Genomic DNA, 22,709 nt, shown 5'->3' with positions numbered 1-22,709 from the left:
CAGTGAATTACGCAGTAATTGCCGAAACTGCTTTGAAAGAAACTCAAACCAGCACTCATGTTGATACAGTAACAATGGAACAATCCAGTACCCAGTAGACTACGCATTACGTGCTGAGCCTGCACAGTAAATTATTATAACCCGGCACTCATGCTGGGACAGTATCGAAGGAACAATCCAGTCTCAAGTAGACTACGCAGTAGGTGTAGACAACCCTCATGTTGGTACAGTATTTTAGCAGCATTTCAGCCACCAGAAGACTACGCAGTACATTCTAAAGCTGCACAGTAAATTAATCTAACCCAGCCCTCATGTTTGGATATTAACTTAGGAACAATTGGCTTCAGAGAAAATTATTCTAAGACAGCCCTCATGTTGGGCAGTAACTTAGTAACAATTCAGTACCCAGTAGACTAAGCAGTATATGCTGAGGCTGCACAGTAAACTACTGTAACACAGCCCTCATGTTGGGACAGTAACTAAGGAACCGTCCACGCACCAGTAGAATTGGCAGTATGTGCTGAGGCTGTACAGTATTTTACTCAAACCGAGATCTAATTTTGGACAGTAACTTAGGAACAATCCAGTCCAAAGTAGACTATGCAGTTAGTGTAGAACTGCACAGAATATTCCTCTAACAAAGCCCTCTTTTTGGACAGTAACTTAATAACAATCCAGTGCCCAGTAGACTGCACAGTAAGTGCTGACGCTGTACAGCAAATTACTATAACCCAACCCTCATGTCGGGACAGTAACTTAGTAATAATAAAGTCCCCAGTAGGATCTCTGCACATTGTTATGAGGGCATTTACTGGTTGTAGTAAGTATATAAAGGAGATGGCATATAAAGCTGTGAAAGGACAACATCTAGAGTATGGTTGCAGTGTATGGGACTTTCACCACGATTTCTTGGTTCATGAACTGGAAATAATCCAAAGAATAGCAGCTCAGTTTGTTCTGGGTGATATCAGGCAAAAGTGTAACGTTACAAAAGTGTTGCAAAGATAGGGCTGAGAAGACTTTAGAGAAAGGAGGTGAGTGGTATGTTCCTAGCTGTCAGTGAAGGGATGGCGTGGAATGATATCAGCACTTGAATATGCTGGTGCAATGTCCTTAAAAGTAAGAAAGATCACAACATGAAGATAAAGCTGGAATTCAAGAGGACAATTTGGGGCAAACATTCGTTTATACATAGGGGAGATAGTGATTGGTATAACTTACCCAGGAAAATTTGTAATAGTTTTCCAATTTCTTTCTGATTATTCAAGAAAATGCTAGGAAAACTACATATAGGGTGTCTACCACCTGGGCGACTGCCCTATATGCAGATCAGTGGTGATTTATTGATTGATTGGCAGTGAAGTTCCATGTTCAGTAACCAGAATTTTGTGGTTGACCAGTACCTTACACTAATGTTCTTCTCAATTTGGAAGTGTATGCAGGAAACATTGAGGTCCCTAGCCAAGTAACCTGTAGCTGATGAGGCTCCTCAATTCCTTGCTCTAAAATGCCTCCCAAGTTGGGATAGTGAGCAGGTAATTCGTGGGGACCTAAAAGGTCTAATGTGGAAGCTTTGAAGCCACACTTTTCCCTCCAAAGTTTGGAGAGTGGACTTGAATAACCAATAAGGGTTGATGCTCTGCTCTACAAACTCTCAATTTGGGAGAGGTGGCTAGCAATATTTAGGTCCTTCCCCAAGTAACCTGCATTTGTTGAGGCTGCTGAATGCCCTATGCTGACGTGCCTACCACGTTGGGAGATTCGGCTGGTAATTCACGGGGGCCAAAAATGATTAATCATTAAGCATTGCAACCACCCATTGTTCTCCCAAATTTTATTGAGTAACCAACAAAGGTTGATGCTCTTCTCTACAAGCTATCAATTTGGTAGTGGAGGCTGGCAATGTTGAGGTCCCTATTTGACAAAGTGGTGTGTGATGCGGTTGTCAATACCTTACTTGACATTTCCATCCAAGCTGAGAGAGCAGAAAAGCTGCATGTACACCTGTAGTTGACTAGCCCGTATGAATTCAGGCTCTATAGTACCTCTCAGGTGAGGAAAGTCGGCCGGCAACTATGAAGCCGCTAGTTGATTAACCAGTAAATCATTAGGATGGCCAATACATTAGCTTACAGTACCCTACAGTTGAGTGTGTAGACAGACAGCATTGATATTCCTACCTGAGTAACTTCTATGTGTTTAGGCCGGACCTTACTTTACAGTACCATTCAAGTTTGGTGAGCAGGCTGGAAACACTGAGGTCTGCAGACTGATCAGAATGTGCTGAGGCAACCCAATAACTGGACACACCAAACCCACTCTTTTGAAGAATGAGTAAGGGTTGAAGCTGCTCAGAAACTTACCCTGCAGTACCTTACAACTTAGGATATCAATCAATCAATCAATCAATCAATCAATCAATCAATCAATCAATCAATCAATCAATCAATCAATCAATCAATCAATCAATCAATCAATCAATCAATCAATCAATCAATCAATCAATCAATCAATCAATCGATCGATCGATCGATCGATCAATCAATCAATCAATCAATCAATCAATTAATCAATCAATCAATCAATCAATCAATCAATAAATAAATACTGGTCTGCATTTAGGGCAGTCCCCCAGGTGGCAGATTCTCTATCTGTTGTTTTCCTAGCCTTTTCCTAAATTATTTCAAAGAAATTGGAAATTTATTGAACATCTCCCTTGGGAAGTTATTCCAATCCCTAACTCCCCTTCCTATAAATGAATATTTGCCCCAGTTTGTCCTCTTGAATTCCAACTTTATCTTCATAATGTCTTTAAAAGTAGGAAAGATCACAACATGAAGATAAAGCTGGAATTCAAGAGGACAATTTGTGGCAAACATTCGTTTATACGTAGGGGAGATAGTGATTGGTATAACTTGCCCAGGAAAATTTGTAATATTTTTCCAATTTCTTTCTGATTATTCAAGAAAATGCTAGGAAAACTACATATAGGGTATCTACCACCTGGGCGACTGCCCTATATGCATATCAGTGGTGATTTATTGATTGATTGGCAGTGAAGTTCCATGTTCAGTAACCAGAATTTTGTGGTTGACCAGTACCTTACACTAATGTTCTTCTCAATTTGGAAGTGTATGCAGGCAACATTGAGGTCCCTAGCCAAGTAACCTGTAGCTGATGAGGCTCCTCAATTCCTTGCTCTAAAAAGCCTCCCAAGTTGGGATAGTGAGCAGGTAATTCGTGGGGACCTAAAAGGTCTAATGTGGAAGCTTTGAAGCCACACTTTTCCCTCCAAAGTTTGGAGAGTGGACTTGAATAACCAATAAGGGTTGATGCTCTGCTCTACAAACTCTCAATTTGGGAGAGGTGGCTAGCAATATTTAGGTCCTTCCCCAAGTAACCTGCATTTGTTGAGGCTGCTGAATGCCCTATGCTGACGTGCCTACCACGTTGGAAGATTCGGCTGGTAATTCACGGGGGCCAAAAATGATTAATCATTAAGCATTGCAACCACCCATTGTTCTCCCAAATTTTCTTGAGTAACCGATAAAGGTTGATGCTCTGCTCTACAAGCTATCAATTTGGTAGTGGAGGCTGGCAATGTTGAGGTCCCTATTTGACAAAGTGGTGTGTGATGCGGTTGTCAATACCTTACTTCACATTTCCATCCAAGCTGAGAGAGCAGAAAAGCTGCATGTACACCTGTAGTTGACTAGCCCGTATGAATTCAGGCTCTATAGTACCTCTCAGGTGAGGAAAGTCGGCCGGCAACTATGAAGCCGCTAGTTGATTAACCAGTAAATCATTAGGATGGCCAATACATTAGCTTACAGTACCCTACAGTTGAGTGTGTAGACAGACAGCATTGATATTCCTACCTGAGTAACTTCTATGTGTTTAGGCCGGACCTTACTTTACAGTACCATTCAAGTTTGGTGAGCAGGCTGGAAACACTGAGGTCTGCAGACTGATCAGAATGTGCTGAGGCAACCCAATAACTGGACACACCAAACCCACTCTTTTGAAGAATGAGTAAGGGTTGAAGCTGCTCAGAAACTTACCCTGCAGTACCTTACAACTTAGGATATCAATCAATCAATCAATCAATCAATCAATCAATCAATCAATCAATCAATCAATCAATCAATCAATCAATCAATCAATCAATCAATCAATACTGGTCTGCATTTAGGGCAGTCGCCCAGGTGGCAGATTCTCTATCTGTTGTTTTCCTAGCCTTTTCCTAAATTATTTCAAAGAAATTGGAAATTTATTGAACATCTCCCTTGGGAAGTTATTCCAATCCCTAACTCCCCTTCCTATAAATAAATATTTGCCCCAGTTTGTCCTCTTGAATTCCAACTTTATCTTCATAATGCCTTTAAAAGTAGCAAAGATCACAACATGAAGATAAAGCTGGAATTCAAGAGGACAATTTGGGGCAAACATTCGTTTATACGTAGGGGAGATAGTGATTGGTATAACTTACCCGGGGATAGCTGGCTGGAAGCTTTGATCTGAACTCAGATGGCATTGACTTAAACCGCAGTTGTATGTACAAGTCAGGAAATATGTTTAGAAGGGTTATAGGGAGGTACATTCAGGAAAACGGGTTGATCAATGGAGTGGTGATAAAATGTTAAATTTTAAAATATAAAATACTATGTGTAAGGCTCATTTCTAAGCACAATAGGCAACTTGGTATCTTTGGAGTGTACAGATCGGGAAAGGGTTTCGCTGACGCTGATTCGGAATTATTTGATAAGATAATAATCAACGTGGGAAACGACATGGAAAGGTATGTGATATTAGCCGGAGATCTCATTTTACCAAATGTCAATTGGGAAGGTAATGCAGAAGACAGGAATCATGACCAACAAATTGCAAATAAGTCAATACGGGGAGGACAGCTGATTCAAAAGTAATGGAACCAACCAGAGGGAAGTATATACTGGACGTGGTGCTGGTAAAACCCGATGAGCTCTATTGAGAAACAGAAGTAATAAAACGTATTAGTGACCACGAAGCTGATTTGTAGTACTTAAAAGTAAATGTGTTAGAAATGAAAGTCTTAAAATAGGACAATTAGGCAGTACCATATGGCTGATAAAGTAGGCATGAGGAAATGTTCTGTGTAAAACGGTAAATAAAAATGTAAACACACTTTTGGACAATTTTAAAGCAATGTTTGAGGAATTTGAAAACAGATTTGTACCTTTGAAGGTAGTAAGGAAATGTAAAGACCCACTTTATTATAACAGAGAAATAAGGAGACTAAGAAAGAGATACAGATTGGGAAGAAATAGAGTTAGAAATGGGTGTGGAGGTAAGGAAAAATTGAATGAACATTCTATGAAATTGAATCTAGAAGAAGTTACGTAAAAATAACATGATGGCACGTAAAATTTGCAGTCATACAAATTTTAGTGAAACATGGAATGTGTATGTATAACTACTTAAAGGTGGAAACAGGTTCCAAGAAGGACCTTCAAAAAGTCATTAATGAACAACGATAGTGTGTATGTGAGGATGTTCATAAAGGCAGAAGCCTTCAGTCAGCCGTAAGTAAATGTTGCTTACAATGGTAATCTCATGATAGAGGAGCTGGCTAATATTAAAGAAGTATTAAAATTTACCTATGATTAAAATGACATTTACAATAAGATACAAAGTGTGAATCTAGACAAGAGGCTGGAATTGATAAGGATTCAGGGTACGTACTAAAGACAATGTGATGGGATATACTATCATAACTGAAGTACTTTTTTGATTATTGTTTGCATGAAGGAGTTATACCAAATGCATGGAGAGTTGCTATAGTAGACCCTGTGTATAAACGAATGGGTGACATACATAAAGCTGAAAATTATAGGCCAGACAGTTTGACATGCAATGGGGAAGCATTCCTTCTGAATATATTAGACATGTTGGCGAAATTAATAACTGGTTCGGAAAAAGGCAGTCCGGGTTAAGAAAAGTTATTACACTGAAGCTCAACTTCTAGGATTCCAGCAAATTATAGCATATAACTTGGATTCTGGAGGTCAAAAGGACTGTATGGGGATTGATCTGTATTTATAGGGTGGATCATGGGAGACTACTGGAAAAGTCACTGCAACTTCACTAGACAAAAGAATGAATGAATTGGTTGCTATATTCCTAGAAAATAAAGCTCAGATTATTAGAGTAGGCGAAGCTTTATCCTTAGTTATATCAGGATAGGAAGAATGTATGAAGGAGAAGTGCAAGGATGTTTGTTGGTTGTATGGTCCTCAGAAATGTAGATGTAGGAAAATCAAGGAAACCTAATGAGAAAGGAAAACATGGTGTATGGATAATAAGAGCTCAAATGGAAAACCAACTCAAGGGAAAGAACACGACGCAGAAAGATGGCAGGAACGTATCCAACAATTGAATTCAAGTAAAGACATAGATGATATCGTTCTGGAACTAGCAGTGCCTGTTGATGCTGATAAAATTGGTGACCAAATTTTGGGGTCAGAATTCGACACAGCATTGAGATGTAAATAGGTACAAGGCACCTGGAATTTATGCCAGCATGGTGAGGTTATTTCATTTAGTGTGCATGATGTATAATACCGAAGGAATGCCATCATATTTTAGACGGGAAGTTGTTAAAGCTATTCCCTAGAACGCAGGTGCTGACAAGTGTGCAAACTAGAATCTCATCCTTGTTAAATTATAACACATAATGTTTATAGAAGAATGGAAAGACAAGTTGAAACTGAGTTGGGAGAGGATCAAATTGGCTTCAACAGAAATGTAGCAACACGTGAAGCATGTCTGACTTTACGCCTGAACTTAGAGGATCGATTTAAGAAGAACAAGGCTACATGGCGTTCGTAGATCTTGAAAAGGCATTTGATAATGTTGATTGGAAGAAGCTATTTGAGATTTTGCGGGTGATCTGGTTCAGATTCAGAGAACGAATCTGTATTAAAATCATTCTGCAGTGGTAAATATCGAGGGCTTTGAGAAAAAGCAGCAATCCTGAAAGGAGTGAGGCAGTTTTGCAGTTTGTCCCACACTCCTTTTCACGTTTTCTATTAGAACAGGCAGTAAATGAAATCAAAGCATTTGTGAAAGGAATCACAATCCGAGGAGAGGAAATCAGAACCCAGAGATTTGCTGATGGTATTGTTATTTTGTCTGAGACTGCAGAAGATCTGGGGAAACGGCTGAATGATACGGAGATAGTCTTGGGAAAGGGGTACAAGATGAATATAAATATGTTCATAACAAAAGTAATGGTGTGCAGTCGAACGGGGTCAGGTAATGCAGGAAATAATGGCTTAAAAGAAGATGAATATAGATACTTGGGTAGTAAAATAACTAAAGATGGCAGAAGTAAGAAAGACACAACATGCAGACTAGCAGAAGCGAAGAAGGTCTTTCTTACGAAAAGAAATTTGCTCACTTCAAACATTGATATAGGAATTAGACGGATGTTTGAAGACTTCCGTCTGGAGCGTGGCATTGTACGGTAGGGAAACATGGACAATAACTCGCTCAGAAAGAAAGAGAATATAAGCTTTTGAAATGTGGTGTTACAGAAGATTTCTGGAGGTCAGATGGAGAGATATAATCACTAATGAGGAGATACTAAATGGAATTGGTGAGACGAGATCGATGTGGCTAAATTTAACCAAAATAAATGATGGAATGATAGGACATCTTAAGACACCCAGGACTTGTCGAGTTGGTTTTTGAGCTAGGTGTAGGCGGTAATAACGCTCGGGGCAGACCACGGTATGAATATGAAGAGCAGATTAGAGCAGATGTAGGGGGCAGCAGTTACGTAGAAATGAAAATGTTAACACAGGAAAGGGCGGCGTGGAGAGCTGCATCACACCAAGCTATGGACTGATGACTCAAACAAAAAACAACAACAACAACAGCGTGATAACGACTTAAAGGGCTACAAAGAAGATCTTTAATATTTAGTGATAGTATAAGATTACTCTAAAAATTTCCCTATTCCGAAAATAAGTATAAACACTCAATCCTTCAATGGAACGTTTTGGCCCTCCTGCATTAATATTCCTATTATGATTTCAAGTATTATTGTTGTTTCACTAAGTGTGATAAGAAAAAGAATCCCAGTTAAGTAGTTTCATTTTTAAGATTGTTTACTGGGGCAGCCAAACGAATTTTCCTAGCGTGTCCTTGTCTGTTGCGGGTGGAGAACAGAATCGAAACTAAGCAGTAACTATCAACAGTTGGTGGTCACTGATTCCCACAGAACATCACTCGGAAGCACGTTATGGGAAATGCCGCAGAAACACTTCTACATTTGATGTTACAATGGATGTGGACCTAGTGCGGGACTGGGATAAGATTTTTGGGGAGTAAGTGATAATATAAACAATGAGTGATATTCCTCTTTTTTGTTCTCGCACATTCACTTCCTTTGAGCATTTGGGACTGTCCTTACAGACAAGAAAACTTCACCATTGAAAACACCGCTAGACCGGACATCAATCGAACGAATGTGAAAGCTATAGGAAGCCTGCCCCTTCGTACAAATTTTTGTCTTAAGATGATATTATCAAGGGGATGAAATTAAGTGGACGAATTTCAATAAACAAAATTACGATTACAGTCTTTTAAATTAAGCGTCACCCAATTTTAATACCAATGATTGAGTCGGAGAAATATTAACTGGATACAATACTGTAGACCAGCATTGTAAGAGAATAACATTTTTTCAGTCTTAGTTTATGAAGATTTTCAGAGGAAAAAACATTGAACTGTACAGCCTTGGTTTTTAATCCATAGTATAACATCATATTCAGCAAGGAGATAGGATAGGAAAATGTGGAGTACTTGATGGAAAATGCAGGTGGAACAGGTTATGGGAGGGAGAACTGGGAGGAGGAAGTACCTTCTGCAAATGTCACGACAGATAGGGCTCACCAAGAGGCAAAGGGATCAAATGAGGTAGGTAGGGTTGAGGATCAGGTCATGGGGATTCCATTGTTAGATATGGGGGGAAAGTGTGTGGATGAAATGGAATCAGGGTCGAGTGCTACCCACGAATTACGTTGAGGCAGATTTTGAGGAAACTATAAGAGAAGGATGAGGGAAAGGAGAAGGTGGTAGCGTTCAAGTTGTTACAAACAACGTACGGTAAGCAGGTATAAGTACCAACATAGTTGGGGATGTGTGGGATCTGGTAAATGCAGCACAGGTGAATTATAAGGAGGCATAGAGTGTTACAAGTGGAATGGTGTGTAGGAGGTATACTGGCTGGAATGTGATTGGTGATTTAAATGAGACTATGGAATGTGTATAAGGGAAACTGGGAACGATATTTCTGGATCCAAATGGGTGAGGGGGGAGTATTCATTCAGGTGAAAGAAGAATTTGTAAGCTACGGAAACGTTGTAGGTGTCAGGCTAATCTCTAAAGATAATAGGCTACTTGATGTCTTTCGAGTGGAGAGACCGGAAAAGTGTAGCGCTGACACTGATTCAGAATTATTTGATAGGATAATCAGCAATGTTAGAAACGATATGGAAGGGAACGTGATAGTAGCGGGTGATCTCAATTTACCAAATATCAATTGGAAGGTAATGCGAACGAAAGGAAGCATGACAAACAAATGGCAAATAAGTTAATATGGAGAGGACAGCTCTTTCTGAAAGTGATGGAACCAACTACAGGGAAGAATTTTCTGGATATGGTGCTGGTAAAACCAGATGAGGTGTACAGAGAAACCTAAGTAATAGATGCTATTATTAATCACGAAGCGGTATATCGCAGTTAAAAATAAATGTGAAGAAAGGAAGGTATTAACATTGGGACTATTAGGCAGTACCATATGGCTGATAAAACATGCATGATCAAGTTTTTTAGATGGATGGAAAATGGTAAATAAAAATGTAAACGGACTCTAGGTATGGGTTTAAAGCGATTGTTGAGGAATATGAAAATAGGTTTGTACATTTATAGGTGGTAAGGAAATGTTAAGATCCACTATATTATAACACAGAATTAAAGAGACTTAGAAGGAGGTGCAGATTGGAAAGAAATAGAGTTAGAAATAGTTGTGGCAGTAAGGAGAAACTGAAGGAACTTTATAGGAAATTGATTTCAGCAAAGAAGTCAACCAAGGACAACATGATGGCAAGAAAAATTGGCCGTCATACAAATTTTAGTGGAAAATGGAAAAGTACGTATATACACTGTAATTTAAGATAGAAACAGGTTCCAGGAAGGACATTCCAGGAATCACTAATGAACAAGGGGTGTGAGTATGTGAGGATCTTCAAAAGAAGTATTTACTCAGCAGTATGTACAGATTGTTGGTTACAAGGAAAATGTCCAGATACAGGAGATGACTAACAATAAGGAAGTATTAAAATTTACCTATGATAACAACGACATTCACAGTAAGATACAAAACTTAAAAAGTATAAAAGCAGTCGGAATTGATAAGGATTCGGAGGATATATTAAAGACAATGGTTTGGGATACAGTACCATATCTGAAGTAATTAATTCTCTATTGCTTCCTTATAAGAGCTATACCAAATGAACAGAGAGTTGCTATAGTAGCCCTGTGTATAAAGGAATGGATGACAGACATAAATCTGAAAATAACAGGCCAGTGAGTTTGACATGCATTGCATGTAAGCTTTGGGAAAGCAGTATTTCTGATTACATTAGACATGCTTGCGTAATTAATAACTGGCTTGATAGAAGGGAACTTGGGTTTTGGAAAGGTTGTTCCACTGAAACTCAACGCGTAGGATTCCAGCAAAGTACAGCAGATATCCTGGATTCAGAAGGGGAAATTGGTGGTATCGCGGTGACCATTATAAGCCAGTGGATATAATGTACAGTTCTAGCGCCACCTCCACCTCCGGCTCCCAGAGGTCCGCTCCGCCTCCTCCACCACCTCCCGGGGGGCCATCGCAGGGGCCGGCTCCTCCTCCTCCCGGGGGCCTTCCCAGGGGCCTCTTCATCCTCCAGCATTAATTTGAATTTTAGCTCCAGATTTGAATTTGTAAACAAAGCCACGTGCTTTTTGACAGCTGTCATCCGCCACCTTGCATCGCAAAAATCAGTGCTGAACTCTTTAGTTACTTACCTTTGAAATGTGGTGGTTGCAATTTCCACGTGCTCTTGTTTGGAAACAAACTTACGTGCTTTTTTGACAGCAGCCATCTTTAATCAACAGAGCATCGTGCTGCCCTCTTTAGCTACTTACATTTGAAATGTGGTGGCGGAAATTTGAAAAATGCCACGTGCTCTTGTTTGGAAACGAACACACGTGCTTTTCTTTGACAGCTGACAGCAGCCATCTTTAATCAACAGAGCATCGTGCTGCCACCCTTTTAGCTACATACCTTTGAAATGTGGCGGCGGCAATTTTAAAAAATTCTATTTGACAAGCTGCCATCTTTAATCAACAGAGCACCGTGCTGCTATATTTATCGTAGTAGTGGGCAATTTCTTCGTAACAGCTGTCATCCGCCATCTTGCATCGCTAACCTTAGTGCTGTCCTCTTTAGCTACCTACCTTTGAAATGTGGTGGCGGGCAATTTCTACGTAACAGCTGTTATCCGCCATCTTGCATCGCAAACCTCAGTGCTGCACTCGTTAGCTCCTTACCTTTGAGGCGTGCAATTTGAAAAATTATATTTGACAGCAGTCACCTTTTATCAACAGAGCATCGTGCTGCTATACATTTGAAATGTGGGAGCGAGCAATTTCTACGTGACAGCTGTCATGCGCCATCTTGCATCGCAAACCTCAGTGTTGCACTCTTTAGCTACTTACCTTTGAGGCGGATAATTTGAAAAATTCTATTTGACAGCAGCCATCTTTCATGAACAGAGAATGGTGCTGCTATACCTTTGAAATGTGATGGCAGACAATTCCACATGACAGGTGTCTTCCGCCATCTTGCATCGCTAACCTTAATGCTGCCCTCTTTACGGCACTGCTGGTAATTTAAAATCCAGGTGCTTTTTCGAGAGCTGTCATCCTCCATCTTGCACCACAAACCTCAGTGCTGCCATCCTTAGCTACTACCTTTGAAATGTCGTGGCGGATTATTTGAAAAATTCTATTTGACAGCAGCCATCTTTAATCAACAGAGCACAGTGCTGCCATCTTTAGCTACTACTATCTTACATCGCCTAACTCAGTGTTGCTATCTTTAGCTACTTACCTTTGAAATTTGGTGGCGGCAATTTCCACGTGATTTTTTTGACAAGCTGTCATCTTTAATTATCAGAGCAAACAAACCACGTGCTTTTCTGAGAGCTGTCATCCGCCATCTTACATCGCTTACCTCGGTGCTGCTATCTTTAGCAACTTACCTTTGAAATGTGGTGACGGACTATTTAAAATATTCTACGTGAATTATTGACAGCAGCCATCTGTATACAGCAGAGCACCGTGCTGCTATCTTTACGGCTACTACATCGCTAATTAGCACTTAGAGGCTACTACACAAGATGGCGGTGACTGTTATAGCCTCCTCCTCCTCTACCTCCTCTGTTAAGGTATAACATTATCGAACAAGTTTATACATGCATCGGGATAGCTAGAGTAAGCACGTGCTGCACTGATGACGTCATTTTGCATGTTTAGACTTATCATTTTCTTAAGTGTTACTAGGTGTAAGGAATGCCATAGGTATGCATCATGAAAGCAAGAGTGTGCATGCTGCAGCGATGACGCTAATATAGGTGTGCATGTTTAAACCTGTTCGTTGACTAAAAGCTTTAGTCTTCGAGATACAATGATAGAGAGTGGAGAGCAAACATGACGAAAACATTAATAGTTGATGTACAAGGCTTTAAAGTAAACGGCAACAAATTTTTGTAGGTGGCTGTGTTAGATTGCAGAGTGTTGTGGGCACCAAAACTTGTTAGTGTAGTATTTAGCCCACCTTTCCCTTACTGTTTGCAAACAGACGAATATAAAAAGCAGACTCAATGGATTGAAAACGATTTAGGTTTGAAGTGGGAAGAAAAAGGAATACCTTATCGTTTTGTATCTTTAATGATGAACGCACATTTGTCAAGAGCAGATCTAGTATTTTTTTAAGGGCTGTGAAAAGAAAGAATGATTGCGTGATTATCTACCATCACCAGATGAAATTATCGACTTGCATGAATTAGGGTGTCCTTCATTTAAAACTCTTCCGAAGGAGCATAGTAGAGACACAAGTAAACAGTCTTTACAACATGATTTGATTGATTGTGTTGCAGTGCATGCCGGGAAGTGACCAAAATATGTAAACTGCAGTGTCAAAATAACCTTAGTGTAAAAGAAACATTTGTAGAATACAGACATCATGTCATTTCTAGCAGATACTTAGTGTAACGCAGTTGAAAAGGCAATCGTAAAGTTTTATGCATGCAAAAATAAACTAAACACTTTTACTGAATAAGAGTTAAATGCATTACCAAAGACATTTTTGGTTAACGTAGCTGCGAATGCTGTAAAGAAGATTTGGGATAAGGAGCCTCGTGAGTGGACTCAAGATCCTGTTTTGTCGGAGCTTCAAAGGTATAGTTTACATCATGAGCACGTGAGTTTAGGTAGAAGACCTTCTGTGAGACAGTGCCGTACATGTCAAGTAATTAAACTGTATCACGAACCTAAAAATAACGAGTTGCCTTCGCTTGTAAACACCTATCATGTCTGCGAAGTGAGTAAACAAGGAAAAGGTGAAGAAACATGCTGGGAAAAAGATGAGGAAGCATGTTGGGCGTGGACTCATCAATAGAGTGATTGATCTACTTTTCTTCGTGCTTCATCTCCCCTGCGGCCCTAGAACACGTTCGCCTGACACGTAGTTACATGCTGCCTGCATAGAGTATGTCGTGTAGCTGTTAAAATCTGCTTCGTAAAGTTATGCTGCGTGTGTGTGTGTTATTACCTAGTGCTTCAGCTGCTCAGAAGATAGCAGCACTTGTTGCTGTTGGTGCAATAAAACGAAAACTGAGTGAAAAGGACAGTAAAATAAACAAAGGATAAAATGTATATATATATAGATTCTGAAATAAATATGAATTTTCAAAACACATTACAGGTGTTGTTTAATCCTACAGCATGTCTTAGGAATTTAGAAGATAGGAGAGGTAGAGGATTAAAACATATACAAGATTTAAAGTACATCCTCTTTATTAATCCATGAATTAAAGCTGTTATTAAAACCAAGCCATTTAACTTACAGTTTATTCCCACGACGTCGAATAACACGTTCAACTAAATAGTGATCAGGATATTTTGTTTTCTGCAGTTCTTCGATGTAGAATCCTCCTTCAATAGGCTGTCCTCTGAGATCGCGAAGTAAATACGTCACTGGATTAGTAAGCTTAACACGTCTGATTTGAAAAACTTCAGTGCTCCAGTTAGGTGTGTATCCTTTTGCAAAGATAGACTTGTGTTTGCTGATGCGAACAAATTCACCTTCTTTAAAGCGATAATGACGTGGATCAACTGTTTTAATTAGAAGATGAATAGCAACTAGGCGAGGTGTATTCCTTGTAACAAGACGTGGCTTTGTTCCGATAGTGCGATGAGGTGTATCGTTGTAGGTAGATAAAAGCCTAGGTAGCAGATCATTCTAACGATATTAACCTAGTGCTGTAAATTCTCGCCACATCATTGTTTTTAGTGTACGATTAAAGCGTTCTACAACACTTGCCTTGAGATTGCTGAACGAAGAGTAGTGTTGAAAGCCATGTAACTTGAGGTAAGAAGAAAAATCCTTGTTGTAAAACTCTTTACCTTGATCAGTTTGAAGAAGCCTTGGGCAGCGTTTCGATTCTTCAACATTATGTTTAAATGCTTCTTTAACTTGAGCTGCTCTTTTAGAACGCACGGGTTGTGCAAAAGCAAACTTCGAGTACACATCGATAACAGTAAGTATATACTTATACCCCTTATTACTAGAGGCATATGGAATCATTTGTACTAAGTCTGCTTGCCAGAGATCATCTTTTCCTCGTGTAATAACGCGTCTGCGATAGTAGGTGCGACGTGCTGGTTTATGTAACTCATGTGCGATGTTTACCTTTACAGGTGAGATCTTCTCTTGACGAACCATTACAAAATAATACCGGCATAAAGTAATACTCTTTCTATTTCTAGAATTTCTGATTCGTGACCTGTGTGACAAGCCTCTTGCGATGCTCTTAAAAGTTGTAACCGTTCAACGAGTAAGTTTGTATCATTCCAGTATCTTACATCCACATACGGCAACAAAGGCTTGTAGATAACATCAAGGCTACGTGCAGTCGGAAACAGCTTAGAAATAAACTCACGATACTTGTAACTCTTATTTGCATTTACAGCTTCTGTTCTCTTGTAATTACGCCGTGGTGCGTCAGTAGCAAAAATATTGCTTTATATTTTTTAAGAACTTATTGTAAAATTATATCCTTGTCAGGTATTTGTGAGAAAAGAAGTTCTAAGAGACCTTTCGTTGATTTATAGGTAACACCTTTTACAATAAGTTTGTTGTTATTAATCTTAATATTTGAATTTCCTATCCAGAAACAGTCATCTTCGTAGCGAATACCGTAGGTAGTGTCAGTTTGTCCTGTAAAACCTTTTTCTATATAAGGTGCAAAGAGAGATCCAGAGGTATCTTGAATAAAAGTTCTAAATTGATTGCGATACTCTGGTTTTATCATAATCTCAGAAAAAGATGGCAGATCTTGCGCCGATGTAGCAGGTGTTTCAGCAATAATATCTGTAGTTAAAAACTCAACACGCTTAGATGGCGATGTATCATTAAGTTATTCTTCCTTATCCTCGACTTCCTCTTCTTGATCTACATCTTGCTTCTTCTCTTCCTTATCTTGTTCATGCTTTCCTTCTTCATGCTTCTGTTTACGATATGATTAGGGGCCTTATCTTTTGGTGAAATAAAACTGTTGATTTCGGTGTTAAATCGGACATTATTTCGGTAGGTATTTCGTGAAATAAATAGTTATACTGATCGATGGTTCCTGCGAAATCTTCCTTGTAGTAGCGTATGGGGTAAATGTAAGTAACTTTGTGATAAGGTGTTTTAAAGTAAACTATTGTAATGTATCAGTGTTATTAAATCTTAGAAAAACCAACTATGCAAATTGTTATAGATAGATATACAGTATATATAATTCACTGATACTTCGAAATGAAGTTAGGTGATGTACCCCGTGATATATATATATATATACATAGCCTACATTTTCAGACGTTGTACTACTTGTCTCCAAAGTACAAACTAAGCATGATTTCAACATTATCAGGATGCAGAGTTGTGCAACAGTCATAAAGTGTCTTTGTGTAAGTAGAGAACCTTCTCTCGCTAACCACATTATACGTCGGAAACCATAATGCTCGCGAACACTTGGATACAAATTCACTGTGGTATTTTATAAAACCTCCTAAAACTTTGCTACCACTGTCTTCTTTCACTTCCTCAACCAGATGTGCTTTCATTACATTTTGCAAAGTCATATAGCTCTGGAAGATGTTCATGGATATGCTCTTTTTCCCCGGTCGGGGATGAGTGGCTTAGATGGTTAAAGCGCTGGCTTTCTGACCCCGATGTGGCAGGTTCGATCCTGGCTCAGTCTGGTGGTATTTGAAGGAGTTCAAGTACATCAGCCTCGTGTCACTGGCTTACTGGCATGTAAAAGAACTCCTGTGGGACAACATTCCGGTATCTCGGCGTCTCCAGAAAACATAAAAGTGGTAGTGGGACATGAAAACATTTACATTATTAGACTACTACTCAAACGGGCGATTTATTTACAATAGGCCTACCAATACCGTCATATTTTACAGTAAAGACAGTATTATTTAATCTTTCCTTTTATATTCATTCTCTTCATCATGCCAGGATGATCCTATTTTTCTAGAGGATGTTGGCTTGCAGGAATGTTTTCTTTGTGTCTATTACAAATTGCTCTCTGTAACTTTTCAACACCTTTACGATCTGTAAAATATAGCCGATTGTTATTTGCCGCTTGGAATTATATTAATTAGCTTCATTCTGATTCTCTGCGGTGTTTATCGCACGTTTCAACTTTACGAATATTACCGGTACACTATTGATACATTAGAATCTTTCTTGCAGCATCAAATACATAGAACCCCTCACTGTTGTCTTCTTCGGCCCTCGAAAAATCTGTTGCGACTTCAATTTTCGGCATCTTTATACTTAAATGTTGAATATTTGCCGATAATTGTTCGTAAGTAATGAACTCTCATTGCACACTGCTGTATCTACGACCGGTCTTGTATCTTATTACGACCACAACGCTATTTGCTGTATTCGATAACAGATATTGATTTTTATCGACTGCCTTAGAGATCGCGGAACTGAACACACATAGGTACTTTTGATACACAGTGTGCACCGCTTTGTGTGAATTTGTGTGGAGAATATACAGTGCTATCAAGCAAATGAGGAGGAAACTACGATAGTCAAGTTCTCAGAAGCATTTAAACGTTTATCGGAGAGCCGGTGCCATTTCGCATTTTTCGTGCCAAGTGGTGTGTTTTTCGTGATTATTTGCGCAATTCGGGCAATAAATCAAATTTCGCGATATTTAGCTAAAATACGGTATTTTTAGTACCTGGGAACTCATATATAGACAAGAAAGAAGATATCGAAAAACTCGTGCATATCGTTGTTACCAAAAAAAAAAACGGCCCCAGTAGTATAATTGGATGGTTCTGGCGCCTCCTCCTCCTCCGGCTCTCGGGAGAGGCCTCCTCCTCCCGCGGGAAATTTGAATTTTGGCGGGAAATTTGAATTTTGGCGGGAGATTTGAATTTGTAAACAAAGCCACGTGCTTTTTGACAGCTGTCATCGACAACAACGCATCGCTAACCTCAGTACTGCCATCTTGACGGGCCTAAACCTCACTAGTGCCAACTTAACCTAACTAGCATGAGGTAAACAAACCCACGTGTTTTTTGACAGCCACGTGCTTTTTGACAGATTTGTAAACAAAGCCACGTGCTTTTTGACAGCTGTCATCGACAACAACGCATCGCAAACCTCAGTACTACCATCTTGACGGGCCTAAACCCCAGTAGTGCCAACTTAACCTAACTAGCATGAGGTAAACAAAGCCACGTGTTTTTTGACAGCCACGTGCTTTTTGACAGATTTGTAAACAAAGCCACGTGCTTTTTGACAGACAACAACGCATCGCTAACCTCAGTACTGCCATCTTGACGGACCTAAACCTTAGTGGTACCAACTTAACCTCACTAGCGCGAGGTAAACAAAGCCACGTGCTTTTTGACAGCCACATGCTTTTTGACAGCTGCCATCCGCCATCTTTAAACTACAGAGCGCTGTGCTGCCCTCTTGCGTCACCTGTCATCGGCAGTGCTGCCATCTTGGCGGGACTAAACCTTAGTGCTACCAACTTAACCTCACTAGCTCGAGATAAACAAATCCACGTGCTTTTTGACAGCCACGTGCTTTTTTGACAGCTGTCATCCGCCATCTTTAATCCATAGAGCACAGTGCTGCCCTCTTTAGCTACTTACCTTTGAAATGTGGTGGCGGATAATTTGAAAAATGCTTTTTGACAGCAGCCATTTTGCATCGCAAACCTCAGTGCTGCCCTCTTTAGCTAGATACCTGTGGTAGCAGACAATTCCACGTGACAGCAGCCATCTTTAATCAAGAGAGCACCGTGCTGCCCTCTATGTGGTGGCGGCAAATTGAAAAATTCCACGTGCTCTTGTTTGGAAACAAACTCACGTGCTTTTTTGACAGCTACCATTCACCATCTTTAATCAACAGAGCACAGTGCTGTACTCTTTAGCTAGATACCATTGAAATGTGGTGGCGGCAATTTGAAAAATTCTATGTGCTCTTGTTGGGAAACAAAGCCACGTGCTTTTTTGACAGCTGTCATCCGCCATCTTTAATCAATAGAGCACCGTGCTGCTATCATGCGGGCAATTTCATGACCTATCACCCGCCATCTTTAATCTACAGAACACCGTGCTGCCCTCTTTATGGCTACTACCTTAAGCATGTAGTAGCGGGCAATTTGAAAAGTTCTGTTAGCTATCATCCGCCATCTTTAATCAAGAGAGCACCGTGCTGCCATCTTTATCTAGATACCTTTGAAATGTGGTGGCGGCAAATTGAAAAATTCCACATGCTCTTGTTTGGAAACAAACTCACGTGCTTTTTGACAGCTACCATCCGCCATCTTTAATCAACAGAGCATAGTGCTGCCCTCTTTAGTTTGAAATGTGGTGGCGGCAAATTCCACATGCTCTTGTTTGGTAAACATAGCCACGTGCTTTTTTGACAGCTATCATCCGCCATCTTTAATCCAGAGAGCACCGTGCTGCCCTCTTTATCGCAGTAGATGTAAATTCGTCACCTGTCATACGCAGTGCTGCTATCTTTAGCTAGATACCTTTGAAATGTGGTGGTGGATAATTTAAAAAGAAAAATTCTACAGCAGTCCTCTCTCGACGCTAATTGCATAAGATGGCGGCTATACATGACTCCTTAAGGGTGCTTACGCAAGATGGCTGCTATACACAGGTTCTTATGAGACGCCCTTGGGATGCTTGCGCAAGATGGTGGTTATACAAGGCTCCTTATGAGACACCCTAGTGATGCTTGCGCAAGATGGCGGTTGCTCTTATGAGGCGGCTTAAGGGTCCTTGCACAAGATGGCTAGAGACGCCCTAAGGATGCTTGCGCAAGATGGCGGACACAAGATGGCGGCTATACACGTCTCCTTATGAGACGCCTTAAGGGTGCTTGCGCAAGATGGCTGCTGCTCTTAGCTTAGAGGCTAACGTGTCGTGCTAGTTCGATTCATTAAATTTAGGGCTTAAATGCAAAATGTTAAATATCTCGAAAGCAGTGCACCGTAGAGCAAAACGGACAAAATTTTTCTGCCTAATACCTAGGTTCGCAGTATGAGGAACAAGAAAATCATAGTCTAATGATGGGATCAACGGTTCGGTTCCTACTTAGGCCCTTTGGCATTTGCTCTGTTTTAGCTTGTATTGAAGCGAGTCTTCGTAACATGATCAGGTTTAGCTATGGTAGAGAGTATAACGTGCCGTGCAGGTTCGATTCATTAAATTTGGAGGCTTAAATGCAAAATGTTAAATATCTCGAAAACGATGCATCGTAGAGCAAAACGGACAAAATTTTTCCGCCTAATACGTAGGTTCGTAGTATCAGGAACAAGAAAAAACATAGTCTAATGATGAGATCAACGGTTCGATTCCTACTTAAGCCCTTTGCCATTCGCAGCTATCTATTTCTACAAGATGGTGGCTGCTCTTATGAGAAACAAGATGCCTTGAGACGTCCTAGGGATGCTTACGCAAGATGGCAGACACAAAATGGTGACTATACATAGCTCCTTATGAGACGGCCTAGGGGTGCTCGCACAAGATGGCGGCTACTCTTATGAAGAAAGCTAGCTTAGAGGCTACTGCGCAAGATAACAGCTGCTGTTATGCATGTGGTGGAGGGCAATTTGAAATTCTATGTGCTTAATCAACAGAGCACCCTGCTGCCCTCTTTAGCTGAAATGTGGTGGTGGATAACTTGAAAAATTCTTTTGACAGCTATCATCTTTAAACAAAGGTGACTATACATAGGCTGTTAAGGCCTTATCATTCTCCTCCTCCTCCTCCTCCTCCTCCTCCTCCTTCGCCTCTTATGTCAAGGCATAGCTTTATATCGAACAAGTTTAAACCTGCATCGCGAAGGCAAGCGTGTGCAGCGATAACATTATTGTGCATGTTTAGACTTTCGAAACATAAGAAGAGTAGAATCAAACGCTGTACTCGATACGACATGTGATCAGAACATTGATTGATGCGTTCAGAAAACAAAATAAGTGATCAAGACTAGAACCGAACACTGTACTCAATACATCATGTGTTTAGAATATGTCAGGGGATACGCTTGTTCTAAGAAGATCAGATTGAAACATAACAAGACTAGAATAGAACACTGTAATCGATGTTGTTAACTTCAACATGTGATCAGAACATTGATTGATGTGTTCAGAACACAAAATAAGTGATCATGACTAGAATCGAACACTGTACTCGATACAACATGTGATCAGAACATTGATCGATGTGTTCAGAACACGAAATAAGTGATCAAGACTAGAATCGAACACTGTACTCAATACAACATGTGTTTAGAACATGTTAGGGGGTACCCTCGTTCTAAGAAGATCAGAATGAAACATAACAAGACTAGAATCGAACACTGTAATCGATGTTGTTAACCTCAACATATGATCAGAACATTGTTTGATGTGTTCAGAGCAAAAGTATAATTTTGATGATTTGCGCAGCTAACTCGCTCGGTAAACGATATAGCCAAAGTATAACTTCAAATTATTTACCTTCCATTATTCGTCTTGTGTGTAAAAATCAGTCGAACAAGTTATCGCATAAACATGGCTGAAAAAAATCGTGATAGGGTATGGAACCCAGGGGTTACATCTTATCAGAAGGGCAAAAAGGATGAAAGGACTCTTCTTCCTCCTTACCGCACATTCCTTGGCTAAAGGGCTAATGGGCTAAAGGGCTAATGGGCTAAAGGTGCAACAACCTCATCGATCGCTATCAGCAAGAACGCTTGTACTTTGTTAAGTGTAGAAAATTAATCTTTATTGGTAAATGGTTTTATGTTCAGAACAAGGAATGGAACCTAGGGGTTACGTCTTACCTAATAAAATCCCCGAGGTGCGATGAGTTACGTTTTTCGAACTAGTGTTTGGAACACTGAACTTTTCAAGATGGCAAGAGTGAGGTTAGCAATGTTCTGTTGTTGGATTTTAAATTCCGCGCTACAACATGCATAAGGTGGCAGCCCTTGAGGTTTACTCCCGTAAAGATGGCAAGAGTGAGGTTAGCAATGTTCTGTTGTTGGATTTTAAATTCCACGCTACAACATGCATAAGGTGGCAGCCCTTGAGGTTTACTCCCGTAAAGATGGCAAGAGTGAGGTTAGCAATGTTCCGTTGTTGGATTTTTAAAATTCCCCGCTATAACATGCAAAAGGCGGCAGCCTTGAGGTTTACCGCCGTAAAGATGGCAGCAGTGAGGTTAGCGACGCTCCATTGTCCTTCAAAGTGAGGTTAGGGTTCGTCAAGAAGACAGCTGTCAAAAAAGCACGTGGCTATGTTTACCAAACAAGAGCACGTGGTCGTGACGTCACGGTCACGTAATCAATCCTTAGCTCGACGTCGCTAAGAGCAGCATTAGGATTAGCTATGCTTAAAAGTCTTGGGAATAGAGCAGCAGTATGAATTGCTATGTTTCAAAGCGTGTACACATCACCTATCGATTTTACATACATCGACCATCGAACTAAACTTCATCCGCTAGATCGTGCTGCTATCTTAGCATGACTTTAAAGTACAATGAATAGCCATGTTTCAAAGCGTGTACACATTACCTATCGATTTTGCACGCATCGACTCTCGTACTAAACTTCTCCCGCTAGATTGTGCTGCTATCTTAGCATGACTAAGATGCATGAACTGAAAGTACGAAGAATAACCATGTTTTAAAGCGTGTACACATTACCTATCGACTTTGCATGTATCGACTCTCGTACTAAACTTCTGCAGGTAGATTGTGCTGCTATCTTAGCATAACTTATACGCACGAACTTAAAGTACAGAGAATAG

General features: G+C 40.2%; 1 protein-coding gene across 1 annotated transcript in view; it reads right to left on the bottom strand.

The window, feature by feature from the left end:
- The window catches only part of LOC136863901 (dynein beta chain, ciliary-like), a 5,220,903-nt gene that overhangs the window by 2,252,188 nt on the left and 2,946,006 nt on the right, over nt 1-22,709 (bottom strand). The gene's annotated exons all lie outside the window — the stretch shown is intronic.

This window comes from Anabrus simplex, chromosome 2 (genome assembly GCF_040414725.1).
Source record: "Anabrus simplex isolate iqAnaSimp1 chromosome 2, ASM4041472v1, whole genome shotgun sequence".
NCBI classification, from domain to species: Eukaryota; Metazoa; Arthropoda; class Insecta; order Orthoptera; family Tettigoniidae; genus Anabrus; species Anabrus simplex.
The sequence above is the reverse complement of the archived record's forward strand: the minus strand, read 5'-3'. Positions and strand labels throughout refer to the sequence as shown.